Source organism: Populus euphratica, unplaced genomic scaffold, assembly GCF_000495115.2.
Source record: "Populus euphratica unplaced genomic scaffold, PopEup_1.0 scaffold528.1, whole genome shotgun sequence".
In the NCBI taxonomy this organism is placed as follows: domain Eukaryota; kingdom Viridiplantae; phylum Streptophyta; class Magnoliopsida; order Malpighiales; family Salicaceae; genus Populus; species Populus euphratica.
This window is the reverse complement of record NW_011500078.1, coordinates 273,150-299,764: the sequence shown is the minus strand read 5'-3', so window position 1 is coordinate 299,764 and position 26,615 is coordinate 273,150. Positions and strand designations below refer to the sequence as shown.

Below are 26,615 nucleotides of genomic sequence, written 5' to 3'. Positions count from 1 at the left end.
TACTTGATAACGCGGGCTCGGTCAACGGTCCCTTGCCTTGTCACACCATCTCTGACTTTTTTTTAATTTTTTTTTCCCTTCTTTTCACCATGCAATTCATTATTTATTTTCCGGGTAGTTCATGATGCAATGATAACAGTGACATCTTCAAGAGCTCATTGTTCCAGGAGACGTCACCTGAATTCCGAGCCGATTTATTAAATTAAGTTACTCCTCTCTTTTTTTAGAAATCCTAGGTCATTCGGTAGGATTAGGTTTTTTTAACATCGAAAAATAACTAAATATTTCTAATATTTTTATTAGTAAAATTTTTTAAATAATATAAAAATTGATTTAAAGTAATTCGGTAATTTTATAAATCAAAAAATAATATAGATAATTAATAAAAATATAACATGGCTTAAAATAAATAATTATGATAAGATTTTTTACTAAATATTGAAACAATAATATACTAGATGGATTGGAGTCAATTTTAGTTAATTTATCAATTTGCATATCAAGTTAGAGATTATAATAATCTAATAAAAAATTAAAATTAATTTTTAATAAATGCAATGATGAAGGATATAATTGAATTAACATATCAAATCTGTAATCTAGGTCATGAGATTATGATAACCTTGTAAAAACTAAATTGAAATAAATTATAAAACTCAATTATCAATCAATGGAGTGTTGAAAAATAAAATTAAAAAAAATACAAAAATAAATTTAAGTCAACTAGGATTTACTCACAAATCTATAGCCCAAATCATGAAATGTGGATAACCTTATAGAAAAATAGATAAAAAAAAATCTTAAATTTTAATTTCAAATGAACCAAAATTAAAAAATAAAATTAAAAAAATAATCAATTAAAAAAACCTTAGAAAAAAATAAATTATAAAAATTATAAAATATAATTTTTTATAAATTTTTTATTGAATGATTGAATTAAAAATAAAAATAAAAAATAAAAAACTATTTCATAAATAGTGTTATATATGCTCATATTTTGAGGTTCTTCCAGTATGTTTGTGTTTGCAAGTTATGGACAATTAAAAGCATTTACTTGCGTAAAAAAAGAAAACTACAGTAAAATGTTTTTACCTTACATCAAGACTTAAATCTATAATAATAATAATTCTTAATTTATTACCTTGAAAAGAAAAAAAACACCTACATATAATAATTATTGTTTTGTGAAGTATTTTTTATTTTAAAATATATTAAAATAATATTTTTTATTTTAAAAAAATTATTTTTGATACTAATATATAAAAAGATATAAAAAACTAAATAAAAATTAATTTAAAGTAAAAAATATAAATTTTTTTTTTTATGAAAATAAACTACAGATTCTAGCAAGCCTGTAATCCCCGGAATATCGACATGATATGCGTAATTATATTGTTAAACATCCATAGACAATTTTTTTGCCGCTCCTTTAGCTTCTTTAAAAATATTCAAAGTGGACCCACAAAAAAAAAAAAAAAAAAACCTCTACCCCTCATGTCGTGATCAAAAGACGTGTGACGTGGACTAACAAAGTCGGTGGCTACTTGCATGGTTAGCGAGCCACAAGCAACCTCAGCCAGTGAAAATTTAACTTCCTTGGCATGGCATCTCCTGGGTCCTTATTTCAATCCCAAGTTGATCCTTACCGACTCTCGGTTCCCTGTATGCATGCCTTATTCAGGAAGTGGCTCGGTTCATACTCCAGCTACGCGCAAGATGCTGAGGTCAGGTATATTTTTTTGTGATGGGCTCTAACATGGTCATAGCCCATGGTATGCAGTGAGTTGAATTCACTCAAATTCAGCCCGAGACTCAAACCTTGGAATTGGCCTCGAATTGTGTACAGTAAGTAATATTATATATATATATATATATATATATATATATAAAAGCATCTTCGATTTTTCAAATTTGAAGGTTTTCTCAACCCAGACTAATATTAATATCCCCATGCCCTGCAAAATTAGAATATAACTGAGGGTAGAAGAAATTACGTGAAAAATTCATTTCTTTGCAATTATTGAATTTTTTTGCTTAAATGGGAAAAATTAATGAGAATGTGATTAAATTGTTATGATTATTGTAAAATTTTGAAAATAAAGGCAATTATGAATGGAAAAGAAGAGAGGATAAACTCATTGTTATTAGTAGGAAGAATTTGGCCAAATTGGTTGAGCTTGTAGAAGACTTGATTTTTTGTCATGAGATGGGGGTTTTATGTTTAAGTAAGCTAAAGAAATGATAATAAAGGGAATAGTTATAATATGATCTTTAATGATAATTTACATGAATTATTCATGAAAAATCTTTTAAATTTCTATTTAGGAGAAATTTATTGTATACCTAGAATGTTAGCTTTCTATTTTGTGATTTATGTGGTTATTCTTAACTCAATCATGTCCTTACTTGATTTTTCTAGGTCTAGAAATATATTTCTTGTATTAATTATATTCTAGTTTTAATTTTTAAAATATATTTTAATCATATCATATTTAATTAAATCATCTCAATTTGATATCTGACTAATGGTTGTTAATGTATTTGACTCATTAAGTACCTAATATATTGACCCAAATATAAATTATATTTCTAATTAAATAGGATTTAATAAATAATTTAATTTAATTTATTATCAATTCCATAATTAATTCATTTATATTTGAAGATTAGATGCATTGTCTAGTAATGTGTCATGATCCTTTAAATATTTGAGAAGTCATTAGTGGTTTAACTTAACCCTTCAGTAACCGATTTCTCAATGTAATTAATATCATTTTATCAATAATGTTCTAATTTAATATTAAAATATAAAGTATGTCTGCCATGTTAAATCATATTTACTCTTTAAATAATAGTCATTAATTGTTTAAATAAGATTTAAATTTTTTTTCAAATCTCATTCCATCTTAGCCTAGAATTTCTTAGTCAATACTATTTAAGAATTTATAGAACATTTCTCTAATTAACCTAGGTGATTGTGCATCAAAAGTGTTATTAAGTCTCTTATTTTACATATGTATTTATTGTTTTTATTTGGTTTTTTTTATAATAATTGATGTGCTTTTTAGTAATGAAGTTTGTTTGAATGTTTCGATAGGTTTTTGGAGCTTAAATGAATTAATTCAGGAAATTCAACGTCGGAATTCAGAATAAAAAATTGAAGAAACATTTAGTTGAAGATTGAAACAAATCTTGGTTCAAATAAGTGCTCCAAATTTGTCCCAAAAATCAATTCTATTCCAATTCTAGAAAAGAATATCATATGATTTATTTCAAGCCCAAACTTGCCTTATGTTGTGTGCAAACTTCAACCATTAAACACTCAAGGTTTCAATGTCAATCTTAGCCCAAATAATAGGTATATTTGTATACTTATTTGATGCTTAAATTCAGCCACAAATCAACCTTCAAATCAGCCCAAACACAATCCATGATCTTACATGTCCACACAACAACAATTGATTTATTTTGGGTAATCCATTGATCCAAGAAGGCAAGCACATGGATGGAAAGCTGGAGGGGACATTTTTACATTATTTTGGGTCAAAAATAAGAAAGAGATAGCTCATAAATGAGGAAGAAAAACATGCACCAAAGTGGTTGCAAAGCTGTCCTGATTTGACTTTTCAGAACACCTTTCGGTGGTTTGCCCATAACTATTGACTCAGGTGTCCAAATGAGTTGTTCGTTAATGACCTGGAAAGGTGACAGAATTTCCTATAAATATGTCTCTAATAGACATCTCGAAAAAAAGCTTCTAAGAGGGTCAAATTGCTGTCCAAAGTTAGAGTCAGATTTGTGTTCGAATTTTTTCTAAAATTGTGTTGTGTTCTTCTTTATAGATTTCGGTTCTTTAGTTTGTAAAACTTATTATTTCAGTTTGATTCAAGTTATTTCATGTTTATTGAAGTGTTCTTATATATAATCATGGTTGGCTAAACTCTTTCTTGGATCCAAATCAAGGATAATGGTGATTGAGGTGAGTTCTTTAGGATATGAATGAATCTTAATGTTTATCTTCTTATTTTCTTCATGAATGATTTATTATTGTAAAGAAATTTTAGAAATCATTTAGGTAATGTTATAATTTTAAATTTTTATGCACAAACTTTAGTTTTGGTATAGAGATTGCTTGATTCAATGTCTTACTTAATATGAAAGTACTTGTTCATTCTTAAGCAATAATCAATCTTCATCTTTCTAAACTTCATTGTAATATCTTATGATCTAATATCACCATCGTTGATATTAGGTTGAGTTATCTTATATATGTTGAAAAAGTCACCAATACATCACCATTAAAATTGATTTGGACCAAGACTTACTTTTCTTGTCATTTAAAATCTATTTACATTTTTTTTTATCTTTGAAAACAAATCCATCAATTATTTTCAACCAAGTTATTGTTAATTTAATTTCTCTTGAGTTTTTTTTGTTACCTAACTTAATTTCCAGATCTAGCTCTTTATGGATATGACCTCGATCTTACCGAGTTAATTACTACATCGCACACTCGTGCACTTGCGAGTTAAAACAAGTCGATCATAAAAAGCGGTCAAGCATTAGGATAATGAATCCTCTATTGATCACTTAAATACCTGTATATGGTGATGTTATACTCAATGTTTTTCATTTTATTATCTCGATTAAGATAATATATAACAGGATCAAAGTATAACATTTTTTATATAAGATAACTTAGTAATTTTAAGTCTAAAAATTATTTACATAACTATCATATGAGTATTTCTATAGATATAGGTGATCTCTCCATATGAAGTTCTCATATGAGTTAGTTCAATGCATATATATTTTATGACAAGCACCTACATATTAGTTTTAGGTATCTATTATACCTCAACTTATAAGAATATCTGTTTTTTATTTAAAAAAAACATGTATCGATTTTTACGATTCTAGTGAATGTATAGTATCTAAGAGAGAATTAATTAGGAAGATTTTAGAAATAATGCTTGGATGAAATAATAAGAATTTCATATTTATAAAAACTTTAAAATTTTCTTTATAAAGCATTTTTGTGACATGGATTTTATCTTTTCTTTAAATTTATAAATCAAATATTAAATTCATTAATTTAATAGTATATAAATATTAAAGATAAATTAAATTTTTATTAATAATAAATAAATATTTACATAAATATAATAATTAAACAAATAAAAATCTACAATATCTGTCTAATAACAAGAGACTATTGCTCCAGCGCAGGTCCATGGTAGGTGTCTGGCACTTAATGTGTATTTATCTAGTAATTTTTTATTGTGTATTTAATAATGTTTGTATTATGTGTTTAGAATCATTATTTGATTTTGTGAATTGGAACTAATGCTTGGATTTAGGAAATTGGAGCTAGTGACTCAGCATGGAGCAAATGCCAGTTTTGGGCCGTTGAAAGAAATAACATGGAAACAAGTTCAGTGCCCGAATTTGGGAGGATAAAATTGAAGCCCTAGCTACCATGCTAATAGAAATAATTGGCTGCCTGGAATTGGGACTGGTGCCCCGACTACCGGAATAATGAAAGGAACTAGTTGCCCGGAATTAGGATTAGTGTTCTGGTACATGAGCTGATAAAAGAATTATTTATCTAGGAATCAAGTATAAGGCAAAAAGCCTTACATTTAGCATTGAAATTTAGTGTATGGAATTTGCCGAGGAGTTATTCTTATAAGAGAATAATTTATACTTGTTGACTAGTTGATTAATGAAATATTCCCAAATATTTGAAAAAATCATTTTGCATGAAATATGTAGAAGAAATTTAATATGTGATAATTGGTTATAAAATCATGTTAATTCCATTTTTAAGACCATTTCAACAATATAAGGAACCTGTTTGATTTTTTTTTTTAAAATAAGAAAATGTAATTTTGAAATGTTTAGGTGGATGGTGTAATTATCTTTTGAACTATTAATGAATTAGAACATATTAAATGTATAAATTAAGTAAGCTGCTTAAATGCTAGACTTATAAATATTTGGAATTTATGGTAAACTAAATGCTTGAATATTATTATTATTATAGTTTTAATTAATTAATTTCCTTAAAATTCTAGGAAAAACAATTCCCCTAGTAATTCCGTAGAATGATATGTGTTTTTTTCTAAAAAAATTAAAGATGTTACATTTAGTATCAAAGTCAGGTTTGGGTTCAGGATTTGAAATGAAATTTGATTATTAATGGATTGTTGCAAGATGGTGACTACCCATCAAGAGGTTAGGATTGATCCATTCCCCGTGTAGAAAAGGAGTTAGGTTGTACAGCCAAAGGTTGGTTAGGAGAGGATCCCTTGGCAGATACTCCATCACATGAAGCGGTGATGCTTATGCTTGGACCCTATAATGTTCTACTAGGGTTTGTTTTATAAGGGGGTCATGCCGATAAAATCAAACCCTATCAGTTGAACCAGTGGCATCGCTTGTTATTGCTCCTCCACCACTAGAAGAAGCACCTATTGTTGCCTCATTACCCTATACTAATCCTAGATTTTTATCACATATTGTTAAGGTAGTGATTAGGGGTATATCCTATAGGTCAACCTCGCAATTCTAACAACCTCAGCAATGATAACATCTATAAACAATGTGGTTATCTTAGTTATGATTATCAAAAATACGAAAGAGATGGCATGTGAGCTAATGTGATCAAACCATTAAAGGATCTATTGGATGTTCCATTTGATCCAGTTACTAAGCTTACGGTTAAAAAGTTTAAAGAAGCTTCAATAGACTTCTTTAAGATACATGACTACGGTGGACTTTAATAGGATTTGTAATAATAAAGAGCAAGCCTTGATTAATCTGATTCATGTTCAAGAGGGGCTTGTGATGGAACTGATTGTGTATCAAAAGTGTCATTAAGTCTCTTGTTTTACATATGTATTTATTGTTTTTATTTGGTTGTTTTTATAATAATTGATGTGTTTTTTTAGTAATGAAGTTTGTTTTAATGTTTCGATAGGTTTTTGGAGCTTAAATGAATTAATTCAAAAAATTCAACGTCGGAATTCAGAACAAAGAATTGAAGAGACATTTAGTTGAAGATTGAAGCAAATCTTGGTTCAAATAAGTGCTCCAAATTTATCCCAAAAATCAATTCTATTCCAATTCTAGAAAAGAATATCATATGATTTATTTCAAGCCCAAACTTGCCTTATGTTGTGTGCAAACTTCAACCATTAAACACTCAAGGTTTCAATGTCAATCTTAGCCCAAATAATAAGTACATTTGTATACTTATTTGATGCTCAAATTCAGCCCAAAAATCAGCCCCAAATCAGCCCTAAATCAACCCCAAATCAACCTTCAAATCAACCCAAACACAATCCATGATCTTACATGTCCACACAACAAATAACAATTGATTTATTTTGGGTAATCCATTGATCCAAGAAGGAAAGCACATGGATGGAAAGCTGGAAGGGATATTTTAACATTATTTTGGGTCAAAAAGAAGAAGGATACACCTCATAAATGAGGAAGAAAAACGTGCACCAAAGTAGTTGTAAAGCTGTCTTGATTTGATTTTTCAAAACACCTTTCGGTGTTTTGCCCATAACTTTTGACTCAGGTGTCCAAATGAGCTGTTCTTTAATGATCTGGAAAGGTGACAGAATTGCCTATAAATATGTCTCTAATAGACTTCTCCAAAAAAAAAGCTTCTAAGAGGGTCGAATTGCTGTCCAAAGTTAGAGTCAGATTTGTGTCCGAATTTTTTCTGAAATTGTATTGTGTTCTTCTTTATAGATTTCGGTTCTTTAGTTTGTAAAACTTATTATTTCAGTTTGATTCAAGTTATTTCATGTTTATTGAAGTGTTCTTATATATAATCATGGTTGGCTAAACTCTTTCTTGGATCCAAATCAAGGATAATGGTGATTGAGGTGAGTTCTTTAGGATATGAATGAATCTTAATGTTTATCTTCTTATTTTCTTCATGAATGATTTATTATTGTAAAGAAATTTTAGAAATCATTTAGGTAATGTTATAATCTTGAATTTTTATGCACAAACTTTAGTTTTGGAATAGAGATTGCTTGATTCAATGTCTTACTTAATATGAAAGTACTTGTTCATTCTTAAGCAATAATCAATCTTCATCTTTCTAATCTTCATTGTAATATCTTCTGATCTAATATCACCATCATTGATATTAGGTTGAGTTATCTTATATATGTTGAAGAAATCACCAATACATCACCATTAAAATTGATTTGGACCAAGACTTACTTTTCTTGTCATTTAAAATCTATTTACATTTTTTTTTTATCTTTAAAAACAAATCCATCAATTATTTTCAACCAAGTTATTGTTAATTTAATTTCTCTTGAGTTTTTTTGGTTACTTAGCTTAATTTCCAGATCTAGCTCTCTGTGGATATGACCTCGATCTTACCGAGTTAATTGCTACATCGCACACTCGTGCACTTGCGAGTTAAAACAAGCCGATCATAAAAAGCGGTCAAGCAGGAACCAAGACTATTACACAAGGATTGGGAGAAGAAGACTATATTTGGATAGTTTGACCTTTCATTACTATTTTGGCCATAATTGGCGCTACATATCACATTTTAATGTGATTTTAGTTAAGTTGGAAACTAGACTTCCATATCTTTCCAACTATATATGGCATGCCTTCTAATTTATTAAGACAAGAGAGAACCATCCATTTTAAGTTGGGCTTTGCTGCTGCCAGGCAAAATATAAAAACAATAAACTTGTTTGATTTAATTAGTTAGGCTATCAAACTTTATTTATTTTGAGAGGAGACATTTTCTTTGGGTTTTAGACTTTTTATTCTTTTATTTTAATTATTTTGGGCTAGTTTTAGCTTGGGTTGTTTATTATTTAAATTGGGTTTATGTGAGACCCATTAGGAAAACTAGGGTTTTGGTTTGGAGTTTAAATAATCTTTATGAATAATTTGAGATGAGACTTTGATGATAATTTCAGCATTGTAGCTGACTTTTTGGTTTCTCAATCTTGATTCTTAATTGAACTTTCAACTCTTTAAAGAATTAGCCATTATTTGTTGTGAATTTATACTTCTTTTATTCGTCTCCAAATGTAAGCATTGTGATCAAGTTAATTTATAGTCTTGTTGCCTTAGAACAAGTCTTTCATCATGACAAGCTCATTCAAAACCCAAAAAAATTAGATTAGATTGATCTTGGGGTCGTGAATTCCATTAAATCCTGTTAAGGTTCGCGTTAGTTGATACTAGAGCTGATCTAATCATAGGTTAAATCCTTCAATTTGAGTCTTCATTGTTTCTTGTTTAATTCTTGATAGATTCAGCCACTTATAAAAAAAATTAGGGATCTTATTTCTTATTGCTTTGTTGAACACTTAATCATAAGTTAGTGTTTTTTTATGCTTTCTTGATCAAAATTAGCATACACATATAAGTTCTTAATTTGTTTTGTTCTTGCCAATATATATATATATATATATAAAAGGAGGCTTGATCTTAAAATCTTGATTGTTGCTGCACAAAGGGAAAAAAATCACCTTTTTTTAGTTTTGTTACATGCTTGAAGAAACCTTGATCATTGGGTAATTGGTTAGTCTTGATTCATGAATCTTTTAGTAGTCTTGATTGTGTTTCTTGAAAATTTAGGTAGTTTAGTTGATTTCTTAAGTTTCTAGAATTTTCTTGAAACCCTTAGCTCTTAATAACTCATAATTGTTTATCTCTTTTCTGATTTTTTTATTTTATGTCCTCAAATCATCATATTAGTCATACAAATTTGCATTGCTGTTCGTGAATTTATCATTTCTTGAGTCTATATTGCGTTTATAAATTCACTACGTAGTTGGTTGTTTTTCTGAAATTGTTGCTAAGTGATCTTAAGAACTAAATAAAGGCAATTTTGAGTAGGAAAAAAAAAGGCGTGTTGAGCATATTAAAGTGAAAAGCTTATATTTTTATGTGAAACACGAGTGTTTAAGGTGTTATTTATGTTTTATTGTTAAAAATTTTATGCAATTATATATATATATAATGTCTTTTAGTAGTGTGTCACAAAAAAAAAAAGTTATAAAGGATGGGCTCTCTAAAATGCAAAACAGATGGAGTTCATGTTTGGAGAGATAATGAGTAGGTATGAAGATAGGTTTAAAAAATTAAAGATTAATGTTGAAATTGAGCTTGGAAAAAAGGGTAGAGAGACTAGGAAGTAGGAAAGTGTTGCTGGAAACTCTACAAAAGAAGCCGAAGATGATTTTAACCATGGTAATGAGTTTCGTACATATAGGAATGAATTGTATGAGACTCGACCAAGGAGGGTTAGAATTCAATCATATAGGAATTCTAGGTATAGGAGGAATTTTGATGATTTGGGTGATGTAGATCCAAATTTAGGTAGTAATAAGTTGAAAATCCTAGCATTTAAAAGAAAAACTGACCCTGAAGCTAACTTAAAATGGGAGAAAAATGTAGAGATAATTTTTTACATTCATAGGTACTCATAAGAGAAAAAGGTTAAGTTAGTTGTAGTGGAGTTTACTGACTATATTATGGTTTGATGGAAAAGATTAGTGGTAGAATGAAAGAGGAATGAAGACGCACTAGTTAGCAAATAGGATGAATTAAAAACAATAATGAAAAAAAGGTATGTCATTAAATATTAATGTAGAGAGTTGTTTGATCGATTACAGATGATCACACAAGGTAGTAAGAATGTGGAGGAGTATCATAAAGAATTAGAGATGACTATGATTAGGGCTAATGTTAATGAAGATTAAGAAGTGATTATGTCTAGGTTTTTGAATGATTTGAATAGAGACATAGCTAATGTTATGGAGTTGCAATCATATATTGACTTGGAGGAGTTAGTACACTTAACCATTAGGTTTGAAGGACATTTAAAACAAAAGGGTAGTATATGATTTGGAGCTTATACGAGGTCTTCTTCGGGTCGAGGAATGAATTATATTAGAAAAGATAATGCACCAACGAAGCCATTGGACTTCTAAAAATGCCGAACTTACCTCCATGAAGAAGCAGGTTTCGGCCAATGATAAAAAAACTTAAAGGAGAAGTCCAACCAAAGTGTTTCAAGTGTCAATGATTGTGACACTATACATCAGAGTGTACAAATTATCAAGCTATGATTCTAAAGGATAATGGAGAGATTATGTTCCACTAGTGAGGAGTCTGATTGTGATGACATGCCACCACTTGAGGATGCTACTGATTTAGAGTATGCTGTTAGTGATAAAGTTTTGGTGATTAAAAGGTCATTTAACGTTCAAACTAAAAAGGATGATATGGAGCAACAAAGGAAGAACATCTTCCATACTAGATGCTTAGTCAATGATAAAGTATGTAGTTTGATTATTGATAGTGGTAGTTATATTAATATTGCTAGTGTTATTTTGGTTAGAAAGTTAGGATATCAATGTTGCTAGTGTTACTTTGATTAGAAATTTGGGATTGAATACCGTAAAGCATGAAAGACCTTACAGCTTCAATAGTTGAATGAATGTGGTGTTGTTATAGTAAATAGACAAGTAATGATTTCTTTTTTAGTAGAAAAATATAAAGATAAAGTATTATGTGATGTTGTGTCCATGAATGCTACTCATATGTTACTAGGAAGGCCTTAACAATTTGATTGAAAAGCCAAGAACGATGAGTTTAGGAACATGTATTCATTGGAAAAGGATGTAAGGATTTATACACTTGCCCTAATCTCACCAAAGCAAGTGTTTGAAGATCAAATTCAATTGAAGAAGGGCTATGAGGAAAAGCAACACGTTTCAGTTAAAGTGGAAGAACAAAAAGATTAGGCCAAAATGGAAAAGCAAGTTGAACAACACGATGATGATGTGAGGAAAAGAGAAAAGAAAGTGAGCCATGAGCTAAAAACAAAAGTGAACAAAGTTTCAACCTTTAGGACATTAAGGGAGCGTCATAACAAGAATAAAAAAAATCAAAGGAAAGCCGAGAGTGGAGAGAAAATGAGTGGATAGGAGAAAGAAAGAATGAGAAAAGAAAAGTGTGTAGAAAAAATAGGGAAACACCTTAACCTTTTTTACAAAATCTAATGATCTCAAACATGTCTATCTTTCTAACTTGCCTATAATTTTACTTGTGTATAGGGAGGCATTCTTTAACTCAGAAGATTTAGATTTTTATGTTCATAGTGTTGTTAAAGTTCTTTTGTAGGAATTTGAGGATGTCTTTTTGGATGACATTATTAGCAGTTTGCCGCCAATTAAAGGTATTGAACATCACATTGACTTTGTTCCAAAAGCATCTATATCAAATTGGCTGGCTTATAAGAGCAATCATGAAAAGATTAAGGAGCTTCAAAGGAAGTGGAAGAGTTGATGTTGAAATGATACATTCAAGAGAGCATGAGTCCTTTGATTAGTACTTAAAAGTGCATTTTTATCAAGGTTTTATATCATCATTTTGCACTTGAAGTATCAATAACTCCTTAACTAAATCATGTTTTATAATAATATATCTAATAATATAAGATACCTTTAATTTATGGTAAATGTTCATTTTAAATGCAGGCCTATCACATAAATGAAAGGATTGATTGATGACTTTAAGAACTTAAATTGCAAGGGCAAAAAGATGACCAAAATTAGAAAAGAGATGTCGGTGCAATCCAAACCGGAACACTGTTCGGTAATTGGGTCATATCTGGAGTTATAGATCTCAGATTTAGGTCTACTTTATACGGATGGAAAGATAAGGCATAGGCCTATAACTTTTATATGGAGCCCAAGATCTAAAAAGGCCATTTTCAAGTCCAAATTATTGCAACAACAAAGAAGCCCGAAGCTGTCCTCCAGCCCGAGCACTGTTCAGTATTTTGGCCATATATGGAGTTCTAGAAGTCCAAATGAGCTGAATGTTTTACACAAGAAAGCTAAGATAATTGGCTACAACTTTTATGTTTTCAAGTGGCTCTAATTATGACGTTATCAATGATGTTTTGGGCAGACAAGAGAAGATAAGGATTGTCACCAAGTCAAGAGTTGGCTACCCACTCATCAATTAGTCATCAAATCAAAAGTTCCCAATTTTGGCCTATAAAAGGAGGCATTTGCCATGCATTTAGGCATCTTGGTTTCCAGATCAAGATCATGCTCTTCCTTTCTCTCTTTGTATTTTTTGTAATGTTTATGCTTTGCTTTCATTAATATCAAGTTTATGCCTTTCATTTCCTTTCCTTTACTTAGTTAACTCTTATCTTATTTATGTTCTTATTTTGTTTATTTATTTTTCTTTCTTTTATTATGTCTAGCTAAGTTTATTATGTCAAGGTGAAAAGGTTACACTAATGGTGTAAGAATAAGTATAGTGTAAACTCAATATGGACTTTAATGTTTGATACTAACATGTTTTGTATTTGTTATCTTGTTCACTCTTTAATACTTTGCTTGTTAAATGAATAATCTTGATTTATGTTGTATAACACTTAGTACAACAAATGCTTGGCACTTTCATAGTTCATACTGTATGGTATAACCGACACCTGAGCTATGAAAGGAACTTGATTTGTTGTTAACATAAGTTATAATCATGAATGCTTGACGAGATTTACAAGTATTAGCATTAATCGAATAAGATGACTAATGTAATCATGTTAACAATCTATAATCTGATTGGAACCTCCTTTATGTGTGGTTTCCAATTGAATAATAAGAGTTTATATTATACTTGTTTGACATACCATTAGTGGAACCTCTAACCTTGACATTTGTTATTATTATTGTTTAATCCTTACATTAATTTTCTATCTCCAAATTCCCATCATCTTCTTCTTCTTCTCTTTCTTTATTACTACTACTACTACTACTACTACTACTACTACTACTACTACTACTACTACTACTACTACTACTACTACTATTATTATTATTATTATTATTATTATTATTGTTATTATTGTTATTACTATTATTATTATTGTTGTTTTTATTATTATTGTTGTTGTACTATTTTCGTTTATAATTTGTACAGTTAACCTCCATGTGATTCGACCCCGGTCTTGCCGGGTTATTTATTACTTTGACACTCCTGCACTTGGGAGAAGACATCAATCTTTTAGTCGTGTCATCCTTATATAGTCCCCGTGCTTCTTATTCTAAAAAGGGACAAAACTTGATGAATTTGTATGGATTATTGAGCTATCAATAACATCACTATAAAGTATCAACATCAGACTCCTAGATTAGATGATATGTTTGATGAATTACATGGTTCTAATATTTTCAAAAATTGATTTGAAAAGTGATTATCATCAAATTAGGATGAAAGAAGGGGATGAATGGAAAATTGCTTTTGAAACTAAATATGGTTTGTATGAGTGGTTGGTTATGCCTTTTGAATTTACTAATGCACCTAATACCTTAATGACATTGATGAATCATATGTTACGTGCTTTTATTGGTAAGTATATAGTCTTTTACTTTGATGATATCTTGATTTATAGTAAGGAAATTGATAAGTATATAGGTTATTTGAGACAAGTTCTTAATGTGCTTAGAAATGAGTCCTTATATTCTAATTTGAAACTAAATATGGTTTGAATGAGTGGTTGGTTGTGCCTTTTCGACTTACTAATGCACCTAATACTTTCATGAGATTGATGAATCATGTGTTGCATATTTCTATTGGTAAGTTTATAATTGTTACTTTGATGATATCTTGATTTAAAGTAAAGAGGTTGATGAGCATATAAGTCATTTGAGACAAGTTCTTGATGTTCTTAGAAAAGAGTTCTTATATGCTAATTTGTAAAAGTGTGACTTTTTTATAGATAAGATTGTTTTTCTTAGATATATGGTTAGTGCAAAAAGTATAGAAATAGATAAGGCTAAGGTTAAGGCTTTTTAAGAATAGCCTATACCAAAATCCATAACAGACATTAGGATTTTTCATGGTTTGGCTAGTTTTATAGGAGATTTGTTAAAAACTTTAGTATGATAGCCTCTCCATTGACTAAAATTGTTAAGAAAATAGTGGGTTTCAAATGGGGAGAAGAACAAAAAAAAATGCTTTTAGCTTGTTAATAAAGCTTTTAAGATTAAATGTGATGTTTCATCAGTATGTATTGGAGCTATTCTAATACAAGAAAAATGACCCATTACTTATTTTAGTGAGAAACTCAATGGTGTAACTCTTAACTATCCCACTTAAGATAAAGAGTTGTATAGAGTAATGAGGGCTTTGCAAACTTGGCAACATAATCTATAACCCCGAGAGTTTGTCATATATACTGATCACCAATTGTTAAAACATTTGAAAGGTCAAGGTAAGTTAAGTAGGAGACATGCTAAGTGGGTTGAGTTTATTGAAATTTTTCCATATGAGATTAAATATAAACAAGGTCAGGAAAATGTAGTTGTTGATGCCTTGTAATAAAGGTATGTTCTTCTTAATACTCTTAATACTAAATTGCTAGGATTTGAGTATATTAAGGAGTTGTTATCTTCATGATCATGATTTTGGTGCTATATATGACACATGTAAGGTTTCGATCAAGGATAAATATTTTAGGCATAATGGATTTTTGTTTAAGAAAAATAAATTATGTGTGCCTAGTTATTCTTTACGTGAATTGCTTGTGAAGGAAGCACATGATGGAGGTTGACTGGGGCATTTTGGAATTACTAAAACTTTAGAGGTTTTATATAAGCACTTTTATTAGCAAAGATTCAACAACAAATAGAAAAGAAGAATGAACAATATGCAAACAAAGCCAATAAGCGATGAAAATTGGTGAGATTTAGATAATTTGACCTTTTATTACTCTTTTGGTCATAACTGGCGCTACAAACCACATTTTAATGTGATTCTAATTAGGTTGGAAACTAAACTTCTATATCTTTCTAACTATATATGGAACACAGTCTAGTTTATTAAGATGAGAGAGAACCATTCATTTTAAATTGGGTTTTATTGTTGTCGGGCAAAATACAGAAACAATGAACTTGTCTGATTTAATTAGTTGGGCTACCAAACTTTATTTATTTTAAGAGGAGACATTTTATTTGGGTTTTAAACTTGTTTATTTTTTTTATTTTAATTAGTTTGGACTAGTTTTAGCTTGAGTTAATTATTATTTAATTTAGGTTTATGTAAGACCCATTAGGGAAACTAGGGTTTTGGCTTGACGTTTAAATGCTCTTTAAGAATAATTTCATATGAGACTTTTAATGATAATTTTAGCATTGTAGCCGACTTTTTGGTTGATTAATCTTGGTTTTTTATTGAACTTTCAACTCTTTAAAAAATTGACAATTATTTATTGTGAATTTATACCTCTTTTGCTTGTCTCTAGGTATAGGTATTATGATCGAGTTGGTTTATGGTTTTGTTGCCTTGGAGCAAGTCTTTCATTGTGATAAGCTCGTTCAAATCTCAACAAATTAGATTATATTACTCTTGGAGTTATGAATTCCATTAAATTCCGTTAGGGTTTGCATCATGAGTCATTTATAAAAGACTTTAATGCTAAGATTGTCGTTAGATGGCTCCATAAATCTATTGGTACTTTGAAAAAGATTCAAGTAGAAGAGGATTTATGAGTGCGATGTGCCACTAAGTTGCTATCTATTATAGCCAATTCTTGATGGAAAAAATAACAAGCAAGAAGACCAATTAGGTCGTGGACATTGGCTAACTTTAAAGCATAATTTAAGAGTCAATTTTATTTTACCCATCATCAAAGAATAGAGGTGCAAGATTTCATAGCCTTTACATAAAGAAATATAATTATACAGAAGTACGAGAGGAGATTTCAGGATCTCTCTAAGTTCACTCCATATTGTATCCCTACTAAGCAACATTTGATTCCAAGGTTATATGATAGGTTATGATAGAATTTGAAGCAAACATTAATTTCAATTAGGCTTAGGACCGCTAAAGTGTTGGTTGGGGTAGTTAAGGCTTTGGAGACCTACATAAGAGAGGGCCAACGTGGCTAGTCTAAGTGATAAGTGCATTGTACTTAACAATAAAAATGGAACTAATTGAGACAACCCAAGAATCCAAATTGTATCTCGGTTGAAATGGTATCACAGGTTTTGGCATGCACTTGCATCACCCAGATCTCATATCTTCAAAATTTATAGTGAAGTATTCCTCCTAAAACTCACACAAGTTAAATAAGAATGGTAACACCATGAGGGTTAAAACAATGAGGAAAAAGAAAAGAATTTAGAACACAATAAACAATATGTGATTCACAATTAACTTAACTAACACAAAAATATAATTAGCCAAATCTATAATTAACAAAATTAACTTGAAAGGTATGGCACATGCACGTAAAAGGAGGAGAAAGAGTTCGGTTAAAAGAAAGATGAAACCATATTGTTTTTTTCATAGTAGACAGTGCAGCCATGATATATGCTACAAAAACATTTGCAATACTATCGTGGTTACCAAACAGAATTCATTTCAGAGAACCAGCCTTACCTAACACACGCGTATTGAGCCTTGCTAAGAACCACATGATCCACTCTCCTAGGGGTGCAACTATGCAACACAACCATTGCTAAGCCCGCTACTATCATGGTTATACTTCTCCTTTAGCATGGTTATACTTCTCCTTTAGCAATGCTCCACTTATAGCCAATAAAAAGCCTAGCATTACCACCAATATTGTCATAGTTGTGAAATGATGATTAGGGATGTCCACCCTCTATTTGGCTAAATTTGCACTTCTGTTTGACCTTTGAAAAAATGACTTGCAACATTTGGTCATACCAAGACCTAATTTTAAAGAATAGGCTGCAAGGAATAACCCTAAAAGATACACATAATGAGAAGTTACATGAGAAGTTACTTGTTTACATTTTAATGATCTGGCATTATCAAGGCTCATCTCTCATTAAAATTTTGACCAGGCACATGCATACGAGCGATAGTTAAGTTTCCATGTCCCATTTAAGCTACAACTACATATTACATTAATTTGTAAGTTTCACTTACCCATGAGAAAGCTAATAAAAAAAACACCCAATAGCCATTAACATTGAGATCAAGCATTTTTTTTACTTCCAACCACTGAACGTTGTAAGACTTCCTAAGTAACATAATAGAGTTTCATCATAAAAACCCTAAGGTTCAACTTACATGGCAATTGAATATACCAAACACTAATAACTTCATAAATAATTCTATTTTTCCAATCAATATCGAGAGTCATTTTGGTTCAATTAATCTTGTAATATAGGAATACTATAAGAGTCATTTAAAATAACAATATTCTAATCAAGTTCCATGATGAGTAATGACTAATGAACTGTTATATCATAACAAAATTGCCAAGAAATATTTATGTTACTTTATCTAACCACATCAAAACATTATAAATTTTAATAAAACAAAAACACATCTTACCATGAAACAAGCTAGATAGCTTAGGATTAGAAATGATCTCAACCTTAAATATAAAAATAATAGAGATGCAATATCTTTGTGCATTTGTATGTATCCGTAAATTAGAGAGAGACTATATTTGAAGATAGGTGAAGATATAGTGAACAGTTGTCACTTGTCACCCCAGTAACACCAAGTTAGAGAGTTTTTTTGTAATAAATACCTCGTTAAGACATGCAAATCATATTGTACAAAATATTAGAAGTTTTTTATATTAATCCGCACGCCCCGAAAATGCCCCCACTCCTAACCATGCCTAAATACTCTCTTTGGTTTTGCACTCTCATTAAGAACAATGTTTAATGCACACATCAATCACAAAAAAAGGGCAAATAAAAAAAAAACATAATAATCAATTTGAAACCAAAACATAATGCAACATTGTCATATAGATTATGTTGTTGGTGCAACGTTTCTTTAATAAACCCATTTCAGGATGATGGCATTGCGTATTAAAAGTTGAAAATAGAAATACAATATTTATGGGACAACCAAAATTAGATTATACCTCCTCTACAACCCTCCTTCTATTAATAGAGTAGAGCATTGACTCTATATTAGTAAAGAACTGTGATCTTTGCTTTCAATTGTATTAGTAACCAATGAAAAAATAAAATTGTTGGATTTCTTTTTTAAGAAATAGATTATGCTTCACTGTTAGATTAGCAATAATGTTTAGAAGATGTACAAATTACTTGTCCCAATGATATGGACACGAACGTGACCAATCATCAACGTGGCCATCATCTCCAGGATGTGGGTATAAGAACGTGGGTTCATATAGGGAGTTCACGTCTAGGAGTGTTGACACGGGAATGTGGGTTCATGCAAGTACATATAGTTTATATACTACTGCAAAGTGGACAACGTGGTTTGTAGTAATGGATTAGTGATGTAATTTCTTGTTAATTGTTTGTTATTTTATTTGTTAATTCTCATGACTCCCTCCCTTGTCTTCCTTCTTTCTTCTTTCTCCTTAAATTAATTCTATCACTTAACTAATCTTTATCTGACCTTAATTTATTGTCTAGAGAAGATAAAAATAAGCAAAAGCATAATAAGGTATCGTAAAGTTTTCTCACTAGTAATTTACAAATCCCTTTTTTTTTTAAGATTAACATGAATGTCTGAACCAGTTTATACGCATTACGACTAATCTCATGGGTTCTGAAGTTAACGACTATGTAAGTCTCCAGTGGCCATCATATGAGCAACCAAGAACTTGAACTTGAAACTATAGAGGGAACAAACTCTTTAATCCCAAGTTTTTACCACTTGGCCATACCTAGGTATCAAGAGCTATGTACTTAGACGCATTCTTCTGCATCAAGAATTTCATCCAGCTAGTCTTCTGTGTGTGTCTGGGTTTATTACTTTCCATAGAAAGATTTTGACAACACTTCCTAGGATTAAACATCCTCGTAGAACGACACGCGCTCCTTGTTGTGGTAACTAAAGAGCACCAGTTTCCAACACATCTTATGTCAAGCGAAGAGTATATTTCTTTATCTAGCTTGCTGTACAAATGTTTCATGAGGCTACGTGGTTTCAATTTCAAATTCTGTTCTCTTTAAGTGGTCATGTTGAACACTTGAAAACTATAAGTGATGGTAATAATGGGTTTATTAAACTCATTTCATTAGCTTCCATAACAATATTATCTGCCTTTTAAAATTTTATGGGGTCGGTGTCTGCAACATCAGAATGCTAGCAGGAACTGCCAAATTAAGTATTCATGACACAACCACTTCAAAAAAGCCAACAAAGTTGACAAATAAGATAAAAGGAAAAGAAGCACCAGAATCCAACATAACAGAAGAAAAAAAAAATGAAAAGCCGTTAAAGTTAGGTTACCATTTACTAATGCCATTTTAAATATTTCGAAAGTAAAAAGAAAAAGGTTGTGCATATTACCCCAAGAATTCCAAAAACTGTTAGATACACAAGACAGGAGATATACTCGAGTGCTGGTGGCAACACAAATGCTTTCTCCTTGTCCTGGATATAGCAGCAAGAAACCAATGAATTATCAGATTAACAGTTTTAGAGAAGTAGCAGCAGTTTGATCTTATATCATATGACAAACAACAATTAAAGACACAAACCCCTATCCATGAGGCAATAAACCAAACAAATCCTATTAGCGCTAATGAAATAGATAATAATGATCATCTGAATTCTCTTCTTTTTCCCTAGAGCAGACCACTGCATCAGTTGAGATAGGAGACATGATTTCTTCTGTCGAAGGTAACATTGGAGATCTTGTATCTAAAGCTGTGGAGTCATGAGCCCACAACCCCGATCGTAGGAAGTTATCATTTGAAAGGGTAAACACCGTACCATTTTATAAACCGCTGTCAATGGATAAGCTGATGTTGCCACTTTCATTATGACTCTTGCTATGAAGAGCCTTGTCACCAATATCACCTGCCACTTTCATCTATCTGGAAGGATCTGCTGCGTGATGAACTTTAAAAATTTCTTCTCACTAAAGAGAGTACGCTGCTAGTCTGACGAAATGATTCACTCAGATTGGGGTCAGATTCATTAGTTCCATGATCCATAACTCAGACTCATACAACAGTACTCAATAAATTAAATCAGAAAAAGTCAATCAACCACCGCCCTTCTACTTGTTAATTGTATAGAATTCTTCCTTCCTTGTATTGATATCCAACTCCCAAGTCAATTCAAAAACAAATGCAGTGATTGCAACAAGCCAACAACCCCAGATAAATGAAAATGAAAGATGAGAAAAGGAGTTCATTAACAAGAATAAGAAATACTGTGTTTTTGTCACGGGACAAAACTAATCTCAAGACCGGCCAGCAGCCAGCAGCTCAGGTAATTTCTCAGAACATACCGTGGACCATCCAAATTAGCATCAAGAGGTCACCGTTTTCTATGTTCTGTCCAAATAGTTAGGTTGACCGTAAAACAGAACCGTGACTGAATTGTCCGCAGAGGCTAAGTAATTTTTTCAGAGTCCATTATTACTCCAAACAATTGTTCCTTGAAAGCATAAAAAAGGAAGAAGCAGAGCACTGGCTTTGCTGCAAAATAATTAACTTTTTACAAGTTGCTTCTTTGATTTGAACTTTTTTATAAGAAAAAATACAAACTTGAAGCGCAGCTACGGCATATTCAAATGGCAGCATAATAATAAAATACAAATAAAAAACTAAATTTATTTTCTATCAATGTTATAGCTACTTTCCAAATCCCAAAAGAAAGGGAGGGATTATGACTTTATGAGTATCAGCCACACGGGCTGCAATTATTTAAGTGGGCTATTCTTCTGCTAGCATCAACAGAAGAATATATATATATATATAACCACCACTTTGTTTCAATCTGTATAACCATATATATATATATAACCACCACTTTGTTTCAATCTGATTGGACTCAGCCCCGTGTTCATTCAAAGGATGATGAGATGAGATAGCGACAGAGAAGGAGAAAAACGATAGCTATGGCGGTTTAGGCGGTGAAACAACTGGAGCCCTTCGTTTATTTTGCGGCGACTCTTTTACATTACCTGGTAACAAGGGCTCGGTAAACGGTCCCTTGCCTTGTCACACCATCTCTGACTTTGTTTTTATTTTTTCCTTCTTTTCGCCATGCAATTCATTATTTATTTTCCGGGTGGTTCTTTGATGCAATGATAACAGTGACATCTTGAAGAGCTCACTGTTCTAGGATACGACACGTGAATTCCGAGCCGATTTATTAAATTAAGTTACTCCTCTTTTTTTAGAAATACTAGATCATTCAGTAGGATTGGTTTTTTTTAAACATCAAAAAACAACTAAATATTTCTAATATTTTTATTAGTAAAAAAATTTAACCAGTATAAGAATTAATTTAAAATGACTTAATTATTTTGGTAAATAAAAAATAACAATTAATAAATTTGACTCAAAATAAATATTTAAAATAAAAAAATTTTAATAAACATTAAAACGGTAATATATTATAGTGATTTAAGTGAACTTGGGTTAACCTAGTCTAGAGATCATAATAAATCAAAAAAAAAAAAATTATAAAAATTTATTTCTAATAAATACAATGTTGAAGGATATAACAAAAAATTAAAAAAGTAATCCTAGTCAAACCCGTAATCTAGGTAATGAGACCATAATAATCTAATAAAAAAAATTATAAAACTTAATTTCTAATCAATTTAGTGTTGAAAAATAAAATTAAAACAAAAAAAAAGACTTAAATCAACTAGGATTAACCCATCAAACCTATAATCTAAGTCATAAAATATAGATATCCCTGTAAAAAATAGACAAAAAAAATAATCTTGAATTCTAATTCTAAATGAATCTAAATTCAAATGATAAAATTAAAAGGTAAAAAAATAAATTAAAAAAATAAATTTTTATCAAACTTGTAATCTAGTCATAAATTTAAGATAATTTTATAAAAAAATAAAGTAAAAAATTATAAAATATAATTTTTAATAAATTTAATGTAGAAAAATTGAATTAAAAAAAAAACTATTCCGTAAATAGTGCTATGTGAGATGGTTACGGTAAAAACTCCTCCTCTTTTATTTTATTTTTAAATTAATAATGCACTCTGTAGGGGAGAAATGATGCAGATTATATGCTGATGTTCCGCACGCTGCGTTGAGCTGAATGCATCATTTATTCAGGAAGTGGCTCGGTTCAGGCCCCAGCTACTCACAAGATAGGGAGGTAAGGTCCATATTTTTTGTGATGGGCTCTAGCATGGCCATAGCCCATGGTATGCAGTGAGCTGAATTCACTTAAATGCAGCCCGAGAATCAAACATCGGAATTGGCCTCGAATTGTGTACAGTAGTAATACAGAGAAAGTATTTTTTTTTTTTAATAAAAAAAGCATCTTCAGTTTTTCAAATTTGAAGGTTTTCTCAACCCAGACTAATATTAATCTCCCCATGCCCTGAAAAATCAGAATGTAACTGAGGGTAAAAGAGAGATGCCAGATCAAACAATTTTACACAGCAAACAATCTTATACAATTGCATAATATTGGGTTTTTAAAACATTTATATGCAATGAAAATTACAAATTTAAAAAAAGAAAAGAAATTGAGAGTGGTGTGATCTAGATTATCTTTTGAACTAGTAGTGAATTGAAACATATTAAGTGTATAAATTAAGTAAGCCTACTTAAGTACTATACTTATTAGAGTTTGGAATTTCTGGTCAACTAAATGTTTGAGTATTATTATTATAGTTTTAATTAATTAATTGCCTTGAAATTCTAGGAAAAAAATCCCTAGGTAATTCTATGGAATGATATGTGTCTTTTTTTTCCTCGGAAAATTAGGAACGTTTTGATACATGAAAGAATCATTGTGGGTATAAAACTCACTTCATTCATTATTCACTACAATAGTGGAGTGATGATTGTGACCTTGACAAAAAAAAAAATATCTTTAATTAAGGGATAACATCATTTATTATTATTAATTTATATGAGAGTATTTTGTCTATACAATATTTTTATGAATACTAAAATAACAAAAATACCTCCAAGATATTTTTTGGTTTTTTTATATATAATTGAATTACAAAGGTACCATTAAATCTGAGAAATTTAATGTATTGGAGGTGAGGGAATTAGAGTCTTTTGGTTTAGATTATTTTTTTTTAATTGTTGGTTTGCATGGGGTAGTGTCATAATTTACTATTAAAATGATATTTTTAATTAGAAAATGCTATTGATGAGTACATAATAAGAAAGAGATGCTATGTTTTGAAAGCGGTGCGTGGAGTGCTTTTCAATTGTCAAAAATAAGATTTTACTGTATAGTTTAATTCTTCGCAGGCTCCTTTTTCATTTTTGGTGTTCCATGTAGTCTAAATATTCATAATTTATTGTCCATGACTCTTTTTTACCTTTAAATTAATACATTATAATCCTTATGTTATTAGTATTTTATATTCAGTCCTGTTAGTTTTATTTTTATATTTTTATTATTTTTTATTTTGTTAAAGTTTTATATCTTTTCAATTTAACCTTTAATTTATGATTTGTATATATAATGATTTTCGATTCTGTCCTTCTACTTTTAATTTTGTTTTTTGTTCCTTTACCCTTTTAACAAAGTTTTTATGGCTTTCAAATTAAGTTCATGATTTTAGTTTTTTCAATGATAATAATAGTGATTTTAGTATAGTCCATCTTCTTTTAATTTCTTATTATTTTCCTTGATTTGTTTTGTTAAAGTATTTGTAGTTTTTAATTATATCCTTCAAATCAAGTTCATGATTTTTATTTTTTCAATGATGATGACGACGATGACGACGACAATGATAATAGTAATATGAAAATAATAATATTAATAATAATAGTGGTAATGAAAGAAAAAGTAATGATGATGATGATAAAAAAAAATAATAATAGTAATGGTAGTTATAATAGTAATAATAATAGTGATGGTAGTGGTTTTTTACTCTGTAAGACTCTATTATTCATCATCTCACACATTATTATGGATAGACTATACAAAATTTTATGTTTATTCAATTTGATCCTTAAATGTTTTTTTCCTCATTTAGTCAAAGATGGAATTGAAATAAAAGAGACCAAAATGAAAAAGATACTAAACATTGGTGACATGCTATAAGTTTTGTAAAAAATACACTTGGATCCTTGAACTTTCAAAATCATATAGATTATATAATTTCAGTACCTCAATATTTTTTCAATTCAATTTTGGTGTAAAATTTATTTTTATTATTTTTTAGTTACTAGTTGAGAGAGGAGAAAGAGAGAGAGAGAGAGGGGTCACTAAATTCTGATGGTAGAGAGAAAAAAATATCGCTGACACTAATTTAAGTTACAAAAATAGAATATATTTGTACCAAATTATTCTATTGGATTGGGAGTTCATATTAATTATTTTTTTACCTTTAAATTTCATGAAAAAAAAAAATTTGAGTTCGGAATGATTTTTTTATCCGAGTTGATTTTGGTTTTTGAGACCTTTTTATTTTTATTTTGAAGGCCATAAATAGATTTATCATGGTTTGTATGATGTTTTATAGAAGTTTTTGGTCAAAAGTGAATTGAAAAAAAGGTTTTTAGGTAAAAAAACTAAATCCTTGATTTTATAACAATCACAATGGCCAGTATCTAGATAAATTAGATGACATATCATGTGATTTGTTTCAAAAACATTTATGGCAAACTATAAGAAATAAACAAATAAAGGTCTAATTACATAAACCCTAATAAAATGAGTCATGCAGGTTAGCTTACCGGACCCAACAACACCTAACCTTTATTTAAAAAAAATATTTCTCTAAATTTATTTAATTTATATTTAAATTACTACTCATTTTCCCTTTTATTTTATTCAAAGAGTCTCTCCTAAATGCTTTTTTTTTTTTGCTATACATTTAAATTTAAAGTATTTTTTTGATTCTTATGAATTTTATGTTTTAGAATATTTTTTTATTTTCAGATAATATTTTTAATATATACAACCATATATATAATTTTTTTCATTTTATTTTATCAATTTAATTTGTATCTCTATTCTATTAATGCTTATTTAAATAAAAAATATTTTAATAAATAAATTTAACAAACATATTTAGATAAATACCCTACCTTTTAAAAAATATTTATCTTGATTTATATTTATTTATTGAATTTTAAAATTTTATTTTTAAAAATCAACAATAATTTTTAATTAATTTATTCATATATAATTTTTATTTTTAATTTATTTGATTACATGCATAGCACATCTCTTTCAATGATGTTACTGGGCTTTCTAGCCGTGGGTCGGTTATAATGTAATATCTTTGTTTGGGCAGCTGAGGGCCTCGTTTGCTACCAGAAGAGAAGTGATTCCACTCCAAGCCTGATTTACATGGTTCGAGCCGTTCGACTAGAAGATCGTACCACGGGCAAAAATGAAGCTAAAATCTCTTCATACCATGAAGTAAAAACATATCGATAAATTCATTAAAGGGACTATACTCTAGTCCAAGCCACCTACATAATTAATACATAAACGAAAAGGAGAATTTGCAATGCTAGACGAACCAGAACATCGTCTTAGATCCTGTTAAGTGAACATCGGAAAGCCCGAGTTCCCTGCCACCGCTGCAGATCCCTTGTCTCATACCAGACATACCTCACATGTATAGTCACCATAGATAAGAAA

General features: G+C 29.8%; 1 pseudogene; it reads right to left on the bottom strand.

Annotated features, from left to right (window-relative positions):
• Positions 1 to 17,117: 17,117 nt before the first annotated feature.
• Positions 17,118 to 21,700, bottom strand: LOC105108724 (uncharacterized; annotated as a pseudogene).
• Positions 21,701 to 26,615: the final 4,915 nt, after the last annotated feature.